This window comes from Salmo salar, chromosome 13 (assembly GCF_965601325.2).
Source record: "Salmo salar chromosome 13, fSalSal1, whole genome shotgun sequence".
In the NCBI taxonomy this organism is placed as follows: Eukaryota; Metazoa; Chordata; class Actinopteri; order Salmoniformes; family Salmonidae; genus Salmo; species Salmo salar.
Genome location: NC_138303.1, coordinates 22,371,574 through 22,386,321, shown reverse-complemented (window position 1 = coordinate 22,386,321; position 14,748 = coordinate 22,371,574).

Below are 14,748 nucleotides of genomic sequence, written 5' to 3'. Positions count from 1 at the left end.
TGGTCACTTTTTCCTCTGTGAAATTAATTGGATCACTATTGGGTGTGATTTCATCACGTTATCATTTTCTTCTATTTCACGCTTTGTAAACATTTTCTCACAGTTCATATATTAACACTTCCATGAGATTGGGTTATTAGCTCTGGTTAATGTCTAGAAGATTAATATATATTACAGTATGTGTAGTTAAGACATTTTATGTTTCAGAATGTCAGTCACAATCATGATTGGGATCAATATCTGATGAGAATCTCTTCCGGTTGAATGAATCAGCAACACATTTCTCGCTCCACAATCTAGCTAGCAGTATTTTAAATCATGTCTCTTATTACTTTTCATAATCCTAAACATATGTGTAGCTACACGTACCATCTGCTCGTTTTTGATTAAACTGGGTACCAGTCTTTTTAGCTAATGTTTCACTCCTTGCCACTCCTGTCTTTGGCAAATGACAGGAGTGGAATGATATCTAAAAGGACTGGTACCCAGGATGGTTGTCAAGGGCCTAATGCTGCACAACCTCTTATGTTCACATGAACAGGTTACAAATAGGTATAATGAATGAAAATCTGAATAATTTAATCATCATACACATTGAACAAAGATGTGTATCAATGTGGAGCTACTGTAAACCAGAGGAGCTGGCCCATATTAAGCTTGCCCTACTTTGGCGGTTGAATTAAACCTGCAGGTCTTTTGTACCTTTAGCACTAAATGTTGTCCTTTTGTGAGAAACCACAAATGGAGTGACCCTGCGGACATATACTCTGCATTATTCATGACGATGGATTGGAAAGGTCTTTGTATTTGACAAACGCCACTGTTTAAGTGCAAGTCCAATGAGTGATAGATTAGGGCCAGTCAGGGCCGGCTCTAGCCTTTTGGGGGCTCTAAGCGAGATTTGGTTGGTGGGTCCCCACGCCAAGCAGGCCTAGAAAATGTTTGACCCCCTCTTAAGGGTGGGGAGAGTTTTTATTTTTTTACTAATGTTTTAAAGTACATTTCCTGCAATTCTACACATGTAATCATTGGGGCTTAGAGAAAATATCCAGTTTTAAAGCACCTTTCTACAGTTCTACACGTTTTGCCATAGGTCGGCGAGAAATTGTGACATTTTATAGCGAATGTCATGCAATTCTACACATTTTGCCATGACTTATGCCATGTTAAGGATATCTGAGTAAGGGTGACTAACAAAATCAATGTGGGTCAGGGCCCCTGAGCACGTGCCCGGTTTGATATTCGGCTATGATTACTACAAGTTTAGATAACTGGCTAGACTAATTTAACAATGTAAAAATGGTTAGCTGACATGGCTAATTGAGTGATTGTCAGTGACTGAAAGAACAAGAGAGAAACTGCTGATGCACAACCAAATTTAGAACTTACACCTTGTGTATTCTACTATTATAACTCTCAACAGTAAGTTGAGACACCTGAGTTCCCCCAAAAATTATATATATAATAATAATCATTTGGTCTGGGGCCCCCTAGCAGCCGGGGGCCCTAAGCAACAGCTTATGTTTCTTATAACCACCATCCAGCACTGCTACAAGTGCTGTTACCAGGCACAGGCAGGACCTAGTAAGGACTAAGTACACCACTTTCCTTAGGAATTACTGAGAGAGGGGATTTGATTTACTGATATTTCTGACCAATCTGGAATTCCTGATTGACCCAAGAAAATCCGGACGGCCAATTCTCACACCTGTATTTTACAATCAAAGTGGACCGATAGCCTTTACCCATGATTCTCTTTATTTTGACAATCACATTCCTGATTATACTGTATGTCTGACTACTGTAGGCTTACTATAAAAACAATATGGGGTAACCCAGTTCCTAGCTGGCTACAGCGAATGGGTTTCCACATACAAGCACCACACTTTTGTAGAAGAAACTACTGTATATTTATGTAATATAAATCAATTTAAATGTAATGTAAGGAGAAGAGAAGAGACAGAAATATAGCCCTATAAATTCAGTATGTTTGTTCTAACAGCAGTGTTCCTACTATGTTTTCAGGTGGGAGCCTTCTCTTCCACTGCTCTTGGCTCCTACCTCTTTGCCGGGTTATCTATTTATATCAATGACTAATCATTGCCTTACGATTCTAACATTAGAGAGCTTTTGTTATCATGGCTTACTCTGGAAAGGTCAGAAGCAATTCTATTAGCTGTTGGTGTTGCGTTTCAGACCCATAACTCACTGACAGACGTTTTTCAGTAGAAAATGTCCACATTTTGTCATTTGTCCTCTTCAGACACAATACAGGGCCTGAGAGAAATTCCTCTCTTCCTCAGAAAGCCCCAGTTGGTAGAGCATATTGAGTCACCATGATATGGGAGTCTTGTGTGAAAATCTCTTGTTATAGTGGCTATCTCTCCTCCGCAATACTGTAGTGTTTATTCTTACAAATGTAGGATCTTCATTTGATCACTCTTTTCTTGCTGAGAATTGTCTTGTGCTGCAGGAAATGCAGATGAGCTTTGTGATGTGCATAAATTCACTGAAAACCTGCACTAACACGGTTATATTAACAGTATTCCACTTTTCATGTAGCCTCATTTTGACCAGCTAATAGCCTAACCACCGGTCAAGCAACATTATGGACTAAAAGTTAAAATCCTATTGCTGCAGGATTATTTTGCTTCCAAAATACAGGTCAAATTATGATCCTACACCTGTAAAGTGAATCATGCTATCATACTTTGCTTAATCGGTTATTCAAAAGTCCAGGGTTTATTTTCATGTTGATCCTCCACTCCTCCTTAGAACCAACATAGATCCACTGCCATGTGTCATGACTATGCAATACAGATCAGGAGTGTCCAACGTTATACAGAATTCAGATAGAAATGAGTTGTACAGACAGATATTTATTATGTATGACTGACTGTCATGGTGAATAGGGGGTCATGTGAGGTCTATTAATTACAGTTCTGCAATATCTGCCACCTTCTGAATGTTTCACCTCACCGTTGAATCAGTTAGTCTCTTTCTCTGAATTGTCAACTGATTTGAACAGAATGCCATTCAATGTAAATTCACATTATACGTTTATGAAACTGCTTTATGGAATTACTTATGGAGAATAATCCATTCGTGTAGCTCATAAGTGCGCAGAGTTTGTCAGACTGACTGCAGCACTGCATTGTGCTGTAGCTAAAGTACTGCAGGGTTTTGTTGGGAAATGATATAAACACTTGGAGATTAGGCTTTTCCATATCCTGCCTCCCCCCACTTCATCAAAACTCTATGCACTCATTAATAATGTACTGGGAATGAAGGTTAATGTATGTGATGAAATATTGATGAGTTTTATAAGAGCCTAGACAGAGCTGACCTTTCAGTTGTCAATGCCTCTGATGCACTGCCTCTTGGCAGTTTGGGCTTGTCCTGTTTTGGTCCCTTTCACTGCTCTGTGCACAAAAACCACCATCTTCTACCACTCTATGTCACATTATTGTCACTGAAGACATGAGTTTATTCAGATTGAAGTGAATGGGGATATGCAATCAGCCCTAATCCTGAAGGTCCACTAATGAGGTTTGCGTGTTGGGTTACATTACATGAGTTCAACAAAAATACACTTTTTAGACAAAATTGTATTTTCTCGGCTAGCTACATAGCTTTGGGACAGAAGCCATTATAACACTACATTACACACAGGACATACATACATTTTATGAGTGTACAAGCCCTTGAGCAATGAGTTTCAACAACAAAACACACATCCAGAGATATATCTACTATATGAGAATAGCTTTAAATAGGTTGTTTGTTAGTACTATCAGGTATAATACAACACACTAAATAAGATATTTGTTTTTTTTCAGGGTGAAATTGGCTGTCAAATTAAATCTCTCCTTTCAAGTGTTCGGCTGTTTCTCTGGAATCATAACAAATGCTCATTAGCCACATGATGCTTCCAGGGCAACCTCTCCCTGAGAGAGGCTGCAATTATTCCACTGTAATAACGCGCTCTCTCTCTCTCCAATTGACACAAACTGTCAAATTATTCTAAAAAGACACTAATGACCCAGCTTCATATGCAAGCAATCCAGTGGTTGTTGAAGCTATTATAGCTGATCTCCTAATTAACATTGCTGGTAACGCAATATCTGCGTGGTGCTATGTTTCTTTGTCTCAGTTAAGTGCAGTACTTTTGAATGGGGTGTCATTTGGGACAGATTCTATATAATTTGAGCTAGCTCCATGGGTTGTTGTTGACCTTTGCCCTTCTGATGTCAGAGATGGCTGTATCAGTGCATTCCCACTAAAAGTAGCACTCTACTTGGTGATGTGGTGCGCTGACTCCTCTGTGACCCAGTGTATATCCATTTTTCATTCTGCCTTTCTGATGCAGGGATCTTACTTACTGTGTAAAAAAAAGATGGCTGGATTGGGGTATAGTACAGTGTGTGTGTGTGTGTGTGTGTGTGTGTGTGTGTGTGTATATATATATATATATATATATATATATATTAGATGTCTGACTGGGGGCGCTGTGTTGAAGCCACTGTGCCTCCATCTTGGTACTCCTCCACCATTGTACAGTTTTTGGGGGAAGCCATATCATATTTACATTTGTTTTTGACACATTTATTCCATTACAGACACCTTAATGCATACATTTCAATTATATTGTGTGATCTAAACATAAAAATACAAGATTTAAGTATACTTTTTTGAAATCCTACAACAATAAAAATTAATAAATACATTTCATTTTGTCCATGAAACATGAAATACTGTAGAATTCCATTAATTCCTATGGAGGACTGCTCCTTATGGGGAGTGCTAATATGGTTGACCTGTGGCGCCCCCCTTCAAAGCCTCTCACTGGCCAATATATAGCATGAGCAATACAGGATTTATATACATCATTTGGGTGCATTGGATTTGTTTTTGTTTTTGCTTACAAATTATTTCATACAGTATGTTCTTCAATGTCTTTGATATGCAATACTTCATGATGTTTAGGATATTGCATATAAAAGTGTGATGTATTGAGTGTACACTCCTCTCTCTTCCACATAATGGAGAATCTTGTCAGTTATGGTCATTAGACGTCTTCTGTTGAGTTCTGAACATCGCACAGTACTGAATATCCCTCCTGCGGATTTCTGCTTATGATTCATTTTTATGGCACAGATTTATTAGCCCATTCATCTAGAGAACTGATAACCTTCAGGTCAATGGAAAACAAAAAGACAGAGTTGGAGAAAGAGAAGATGAAGAAGAGATTACATTTGACAATTGACCAACTGTACTCCCCATAATCCACTGTCTTCGAAATGAATGAATTTGTTTAAAATCAGAGATTGGATTGAATCAGGGATATTCAACCGGGGGTACTGCAAGGGGTCCGAAAATAAATGAAAAAGTGATTTTTGCTAAGAGTATTGATTGATTGACTATGACATTTTAAGTCATCCAGCAGTGCTATTTGCAGACTTAGCTCCAGTTAAATGTTGCAAATCTTCAGCAATTCCTGATCCTGCGACTAAAAACAAGCTACATATGGACAGCGCCAAAACTAATGATTCTGTCTCTGCTCAGAAAAATCTGCAGAGCTGGGATGGTTGTATACCCCATATATATATACAGTCAGGTCCATAATTATTTGGACAAATCAAATCAAATGTTATTTGTCACATGCGCTGAATACAACAGGTCTAGACCTTACAGTGAAATGCTTACTTACAAGCCCATAACCAACAATGCAGTTTTAAGAAAATACCTACAAAAAAAGTAGGAGATAAGAATAACAAATAATTAAAGAGTAGCAGTAATTAACAAAAGTGGGGCTATATACAGGGGGTACCGGTACAAAGTCAATGTGTGGGGGCACCGAAGTCGAGGTAATTAAGGTAATATATACATGTAGGTAGAGTTATTAAAGTGACTATGCATAGATAATAACAGAGAGTAGCAGCAGCGTAGAAGGGGGGGGGGGCAATGCAAATAGTTTGGGTAGCCATTTGATTAGCTGTTCAGAGTCTTATGGCTTGGGGGTAGACGCTGTTTAGAAGCCTCTTGGACCTAGACTTGGCCTTCCGGTACCGCTTGCTGTGCGGTAGCAGAGAGAACAGTCTATTACTTGGGTTGCTAGAGTCTTTGACAATTTTTAGGGCCTTCCTCTGACACTGCCTGGTATAGAGGTCCCGGATGGCATGAAGTTTGGCCTCAGTGATGTACTGGGCAGTACGCACTACCCTCTATAGTGCCTTGCGGTCGAAGGCAGAGCAGTTGCCATACCAGGCAGTGATGCAATCCGTCAGGATGCTCTCGATGGTGCAGCTGTAAAACCTTTTGAGGATCTGAGGACCCATGCCAAATCTTTTCAGTCTCCTGTGGGGGAATAGGTTTTGTGGTGCCCTCTTCACAACTGTCTTGGTGTGCTTGGACCATGTTAGTTTGTTGGTGATGTGGATGCCAAGGAACCTTCCTTCCTTCATCCTGCTCCACTACAGACCCGTCGATGAGAATGGGGGCGTGCTCGGTCCTCCTTTTCTTGTAGTCCACAAACATCTCCTTTGTCTTGATAACGTTGAGGGTGAGGTTGTTGTCCTTGCACCACACGGTCAGGTCTCTGACCTCCTCCCTATACGCTGTCTCATTGTTGTAGGGAATCAGGCCTACCACTGTTGTGTCATCAGCAAACTTAATGAGGGTGTTGGAGTCGTGCCTGGCTGCGCAGTCATGAGTGAACAGGAAGTACAGAAGGGGACTGAGCACACATCCTTGAGGGGACCCTGTGTTGAGGATCAGCATGGCGGATGTGTTGATACCTACCCTTACCAACTGGGGGCGGCCCGTCAGGAAGTCCAGGATCCAGTTGCAGAGGGAGGTGTTTAGTCCCAGGGTCCTTAGCTTAGTGATGAGCTTTGAGGTCACTATGGTGTTGAACACTGAGCTGTAGTCAATGAATAGCATTCTCACATAGGTGTTCCTTTTGTCCAGGTGTGAAAGGGCAATGTGGAGTGCAATATAGATTGCATCATCTGTGGATCTGTTGGTGTGGTATGGAAATTGGGGTGGGTCTAGGATTTCTGGGATAATGGTGTTGATGTGAGCCATTACCAGCCTTTCAAAACATTTCATGGTGACTGCCTGAAGTCTAGGACCCATAGACATCAACAGATCCTGTGTTTCTTCCCTGGTGATGCTCTGCCAGGCCTTTCTCTGCAGCTGTCTTCAGTTCCTGCTGTTCTTGGGGTGTTTGCCTTCAGTTTTGCCTTCAGCAAGTGAAATGTATGCTCAATTGGAATCAGGTCATGTGATTGACTTGGCAATTGCAGAACATTCCACTTCTTTGCCTTAAAATAGTATTGGTTTGCTTTCGCAGTATGCTTCGGGGCATTGTCCATCTTCACTGTGAAACACCGTCCATTGAGTTTCGAAGTATTTGGCTGAATCTGAGCAGATAATATAGCCCTAAACACTTCAGAATTCATCCTGGTGCTTTTGTCAGCAGTCACATCATCAGTAAATACAAGGGAACCAGTTCCATTGGCAGCCATACATGCCCACGCCATAACACTATCTCCACAATGCTTCACAGATGAGGTGGTATGCTTCGGATCATGAGCAGTTCCTTCCTTTCTCCATACTCTTCTCTTCCCATCATTCTGGTACAAGTTGATCTTTGTCACATCTGTCCATAGGATGTTGTTCCAGAACAGTACAGGCTTTTTAAAATGTTTTTTTTTGGTTAACTCTAATCTGGTCTTCCTGTTTTTGAGGCATACCAAGGGTTTATATCTTGTGGTAAACCCTCTGTATTTACTCTGGTGAAGTCTTCTCTTGATTGTTGACTTTGACACATACAGTTGAAGTCGGAAGTTTACATACACTTAAGTTGGAGTCATTAAAACTCGTTTTTCAACCACTCCACAAATGTCTTATTAACAAACTATAGTTTTGGCAAGTCAGTTAGGACATCTACTTTGTGCATGACACAAGTAATTTCTCCAACAATTGTTTACAGACAGATTATTTCACTAATAATTCACTGTATCACAATTCCAGTGGGTCAGAAGTTTGCATACACTAAGTTGACTGTGCCTTTAAACAGCTTGGAAACTTCCAGAAAATGGTGCCATGGCTTTAGAAGATTCTGATAAGCTAATTGACATCATTTGAGTCAATCCGAGGTGTACCTGTGGATGTATTTCAAGGCCTACCTTCAAACTCAGTTCCTCTTTACTTGACATCATGGGAAAATCCAAAGAAATCAGCCAAGACCTCAGAAAAACGATTTTAGACCTCCACAAGTCTGGTTCATCCTTGGGAGCAATTTCCAAACGCCTGAAGCAGGGGTGGAAATCCCGGGGGGGACGGGGGGGACACGACCCCCCCATCCTGGGAAAAATATGATTTGTCCCCCCCAATATATCACTGAAACATAACTATGTAATTTAAATAATATTAATAATACGCAATGAAAGCAATTGTGCTGATTATAGACACTTAATAGCGCGTTTTTAAGTTTCAAAAGATTGCGACCCCCCCGCCCTTTGCCTCACAATGGTTTGATCCACTGCCAGTTCCTTAGCTTGCTACGTAACTGCCGTGAGGTTCATCCAGTCAATCGCGCACACACACTAGCTGAATATGCAGAGCTAGCGCGCAAATATTAACTATTAAGCTAGCTAGTACCTATTCCATTTATGTGGCGTCGTCAAAGATGGAATCAGCATGCAGATGATGTAAGTTAGTGCTTCAAAGTCCCTGTGATAAGGTTAGCGATAAACTGAAGTCCAAACTGAACAGAACTACACTTTCATCTACATTGTCTTAAATATATTTAATGGTCTCGTTGCAAAAGCTAAATTGTCGCAAGGGAACTTTTATTTATTTATTTTATTTCACCTTTATTTAACCCGGGTAGCAAAGATTATAGCAAACACCACTGAAACTGAATTGGTGCTCGTTAGCTTTGCAAATTCAGCTATTGTTGGAAGCCAGCCAATATGAAACAAACTATTAAAATTACAAAAGGTTGCAGCATATGTTGTGTAAATGGTGAACTCATACAGCTGTCAACTCTTGTCATTTTAATCCGTTTCACATTTGCTAGCTACCTTTTAGATCGAAGCCCATATAGAATGATTGAAGATGATAGAAGCCCATCTCCTACTGTAAATAACCTACACACTGTGTGTGTAGCCAGCCAGATAGAAAAATGGCAGAAAAATAAAAGACGGACATCAGAGTATTTTTCAATACATCAAAACGCATAGTAAGAACCATAGTAGCCTAATATCTCAAAGACTAGTTGATAAAATGTTCATAAGAAAGAAATGAAATTCTAATGGAAATGTTTCACAATGATGTCATTAGGCAGAGCAGGCAACAGATGGCACACAGACAGCAGAGTTGGGGACAGATATGCAGGGACAGACTTGTAAAATAGGAACATAATTGGAAAATGCCATGGATACCCCCACTCTCAACTTAAACTGGTGACTGAACTAAGATTTGTTAAAGGCAATGGTATTGCTGTTGTGATTAGTTGTGTAGTTTTGGGTACCGGTAGTTAGGAGTACGGCAAACACCTTATTTCTTTGGTTCCTCAATATACATTTACCATATTACAATGTAGGCTATGTTTTACAGCACTACTTTTGGTGTCCCCCTCAGGAATTGCTCTTGAGAAAATTTCATGTAATTGTCCCCTCCAAAGTGGATATCAGATTTTCGCCCCTGGCCTGAAGGTATCACGTTCAGCTGTACAAACAATAGTACGCAAGTATAAACACCATGGGCCACACAGCCGTCATACCGCTCAGGAAGGAGACGCGTTCTGTCTCCTAGAGATGAACGTACTTTGGTGCGAAAAGTGCAAATCAATCCCAGAACAGGAGCAAAGGACCTTGTGAAGATGCTAGAGGAAACAGGTACAAAAGTACCTATATCCACAGCAAACTGAGTCCTATATCGACATAACCTGAAGGCCGCTCAGCAAGGAAGAAGCCACTGCTCCAAAACCACCATAAAAAAACAGACTACAGTTTGCAACTGCACAAGGGGACAAAGATCGTACTTTGTGGAGAAATGTCCTCTGGTCTGATGAAACAAAAATATAACTGTTTGGCCATAATGACCATCATTAAATTTGGAGGAAAAAGGGGGAGGCTTGCAAGCCGAAGAACACCATCCCAACCGTGAAGCACGGCGGTGGCAGCATCATGTTGTGGGGGTGCTTTGCTGCAGGAGGGACTGATGCACTTCACAAAATAGATGGCATCATGAGGATGGAAATGTATGTTCATATATTGAAGTAATATCTCAAGACATCAGTCAGGAAGTTAAAGCTTGGTCGCAAATGGGTCTTCCAAATGGACAATGACCCCAAGCATACTTACAAAGTTGTGGCAAAATGGCTTAAGGACAACAAAGTCAAGGTATTGGAGTGGCCATCACAAAGCCCTGACCTCAATCCTATATAACATTTATGGGCAGAACTGAAAAAGCGTGTTCGAGCAAGGAGGCCTACAAACCTGATTCAGTTACACCAGCTCTGTCAGGAGGAATGGGCCAAAATTCACCCCTTATTATGGGAAGCTTGCGGAAGGCTACCTAAAACGTTTGACCCAAGTTAAACATTTTAAAGGCAATGCTTCCAAGTACTAATTGAGTGTATGTAAACTTCTGACCCACTGGGAATGTGATGAAATAAATAAAAGCTGAAATAAATCATTCTCTCTACTATTATTCTGACATTTCAATTCTTAAAATAAAGTGGTGATCCTAACTGACCTATGACAGGGAATTGTTACTAGGATTAAAGGTCAGGAATTGTGAAAAACTGAATTTAAAAGTATTTGTCTAAGGTGTATGTAAACTTCCGATTTCAACTATATACGCCTACCTCTTGGAGGGTGTTCTTGATTTGGCCAACTGTTGTGAAGGGTTTTTTTCTTCACCAGGGAAATAATTATTCTTTCATCCACCAGTTTTTTTCCGTGGTCTTCCGGGCCTTTTGATGTTCCTGAGCTCACAAGTGCGCTATTTCTGTTTAAGAATGTACCAAATAGTTGATTTGGCCACACCTAATGTTTTTGCTATCTCTCTGATGAGTTTGTTAAGATTTTTCAGCCTAATGATGGTTTGCTTCACTGGCAGCTCTTTGGACTTCATATTGAGGGTTAACTGCAACAGATTTAAAAAACAACAACTCTAGACCTTTAATCTCTTTACTTGCAAATTAATTAATGACAGAATAACACACAACTGGCCATGGAACAGCTGAACAGTCCAATTACTTTTGGTCCCTTAAAAAGGGGGGACCACAAATAAAAAGTGCTGTAATTCCTACACCGTTCACTGAATTTGGATGTAAATACTCTCAAATTAAAGTGGAAAGTCTGCACTTTCAGCTCATATGCATTATTTAATTTCAACTCCAATATGCTGTGGTAGACAAATATTCATGGACCTGACTGTATAACATTCTATTGTTTGCAAGAATTTTGTAATAATTTTGTAATAATAATACTTTAAATTGAAAAACAAAGTTTTGAATCCAGCATTTTGTTCATGAGTTCATAAACCACGTGCAATGGTATCGGTACATCTAAAATCTCTTCCCAACTATTTTGCAGTCTATATCGCACAGCTGTCAATCTTTTGGTCCTTAGAAACTGTATACTTTTTTTATTGATCACAATTCTTTTACCCAATTTTGGTCTTTAATGCAGGGCCGACAGACTTTCCTCCGCTTCCACTTGCTTCTTCCATTGTTGCAGTAATGCTGCAATTAGTTGTAATTTTGATTAGAGCAGACATTTCCATAAACACTGAACAAAAATATGAACGCAACATGTAAAGTGTTGGTCCCATGTTTCATGAGCTGAAATAAAAAATCCAGAAATTTTCCATAATGACAAAAAACATATTTCTCTCAAATGTTGTGCAAAATGTGTTTGCATCGCTATTAGCGAGCATTTCTCCTTTGCCAAGATAATCCATTCACCTGACAGGTGTGGCATATCAAGAAGCTGATTAAACAGCATGATCATTACACAGGTGCACCTTGTGCTGGGGACAATAAAAGTCCACTCTAAAATGTGCAGTTTTTACAGTTTTGAGGGAGCGTGCAATTCTTGAACATGGGGTGAGACATTGTTACTAATCTGCTAGAGAATAAGTTCAGATTTATTTATAACTTTTGTATGACTGAAGCCTTTAGTGAGAGGTCTAATGCTTTAATATTTAATCATTTCTGCCTTCAGAATTCATATTAATTATGTAAATAGGCCTGTTTAATTTTGTCTGGCTTGCCGTTCCAAATAAAATTGAATATTTTTTGCTCATATAATTAAAAAAACAAGTCACTTGGTGTAGGCAAGGCGATAGGTAAATACACTGCTCAAAAAAATAAAGGGAACACTAAAATAACACATCCTAGATATGAATGAATGAAATAATCTTATTAAATACTTTTTTCTTTACATAGTTGAATGTGCTGACAAAATCATACAAAAATAATCAATGGAAATCCAATTTATCAACCCATGGAGGTCTGGATTTGGAGTCACATTCAAAATTAAAGTGGAAAACCACACTACAGGCTGATCCAACTTTGATGTAATGTCCTTTAAACAAGTCAAAATGAGGCTCAGTAGTGTGTGTGTGGCCTCCACGTGCCTGTATGACCTCCCTACAATGCCTGGGCATGCTCCTGATGAGGTGGCGGATGGTCTCCTGAGGGATCTCCTCCCAGACCTGGACTAAAGCATCCGCCAACTCCTGGACAGTCTGTGGTGCAACGTGGCGTTGGTGGATGGAGCGAGACATGATGTCCCAGATGTGCTCAATTGGATTCAGGTCTGGGGAACGGGCGGGCCAGTCCATAGCATCAATGCCTTCCTCTTGCAGGAACTGCTGACACACTCCAGCCACATGAGGTCTAGCATTGTCTTGCATTAGGAGGAACCCAGGGCCAACCGCACCAGCATATGGTCTCACAAGGGGTCTGAGGATCTCATCTCAGTACGTAATGGCAGTCAGGCTACCTCTGGCGAGCACATGGAGGGCTGTGCGGCCCCCCAGAGAAATGCCACCCCACACCATGACTGACCCACCGCCAAACCGGTCATGCTGGAGGATGTTGCAGGCAGAAGAACGTTCTCCACGGCGTCTCCAGACTTTGTCACGTCTGCCACATGTGCTCAGTGTGAACCTGCTTTCATCTGTGAAGAGCACAGGGCGCCAGTGGCGAATTTGCCAATCTTGGTGTTCTCTGGCAAATGCCAAACGTCCTGCACGGTGTTGGGCTGTAAGCACAACCCCCACCTGTGGACGTCGGGCCCTCATACCACCCTCATGGAGTCTGTTTCTGACCGTTTGAGCAGACACATGCACATTTGTGGCCTGCTGGAGGTCATTTTTCAGGGCTCTGGCAGTGCTCCTCCTGCTCCTCCTTGCACAAAGGCGGAGGTAGCGGTCCTGCTGCTGGGTTGTTGCCCTCCTATGGCCTCCTCCACGTCTCCTGATGTACTGGCCTGTCTCCTGGTAGCGCCTCCATGCTCTGGACACTACGCTGACAGACACAGCAAACCTTCTTGCCACAGCTCGCATTGATGTGCCATCCTGGATGAGCTGCACTACCTGAGCCACTTGTGTGGGTTGTAGACTCCGTCTCATGCTACCACTAGAGTGAAAGCACCGCCAGCATTCAAAAGTGACCAAAACATCAACCAGGAAGCATAGGAACTGAGAAGTGGTCTGTGGTCGCCACCTGCAGAACCATTCCTTTATTGGGGGTGTCTTGCTAATTGCCTATAATTTCCACCTGTTGTCTATTCCATTTGCACAACATCATGTGAAATTTATTGTCAATCAGTGTTGCTTCCTAAGTGGACAGTTTGATTTCACAGAAGTGTGATTGACTTGGAGTTACATTGTGTTGTTTAAGTGTTCCCTTTATTTTTTTGAGCAGTGTATGTAAAGAGAATGCCAAGATTGCGCAAAGCTGTCATCAATGCAAAGGTTGGCTACTTTGAAGACTCTCCAATAAAAAATATATTTTGATTTGTTTAACACTTTTATGGTTACTACATGATTCCATATGTGCTATATCATAGGTGTGATGTCTTCACTATTATTCGACAATGTAGAAAATAGTAAACATAAAGAAAAACCCTTGAATGAGTAGATGTGTCAACTTTTGACTGGTACTGTATATATATAAAAAAATCTTGCATATGTTATTTATTTCCACAATTAACAAATGATATGCGTAATAATGTAGGCAGTTCATAGGAAGGATTGTTACCTGTTACCAGGATTGGCATTACAATTTCTTTTGGCAAACAATTATTGTGATTCATCCTGTATTGTCCCTAACATCATTACACCATTGCAACAGATGTGGGACACACACACACACCACCCTTCCCTCACAAACAACCACAAGCTCAGATATTCAACAGTTGTTCCATCCCCGAGCCCAACTCAAGAGAAGTCTTGATGTGTGAATGCATACAGTATACAGTTGTAGCTGTTTGAGAAGGCTTGTCAAATTGAGCAAGAATGGGGAGATTTGATTAATTAACCATTGTCAAGTCCTAGCTGATGGAGCTCAGATACACCCCCCCTACCCTGAAACATACGCTGGTCCTCAGTTGTGACCATTTTCCCAAGCATCTCTGTGCAGTCAGACTTTTTGATTATTTTGTGGCACCAGGATCACATATATTTTCTTTCTAATGACGTCAATTTAATTTCTCAACT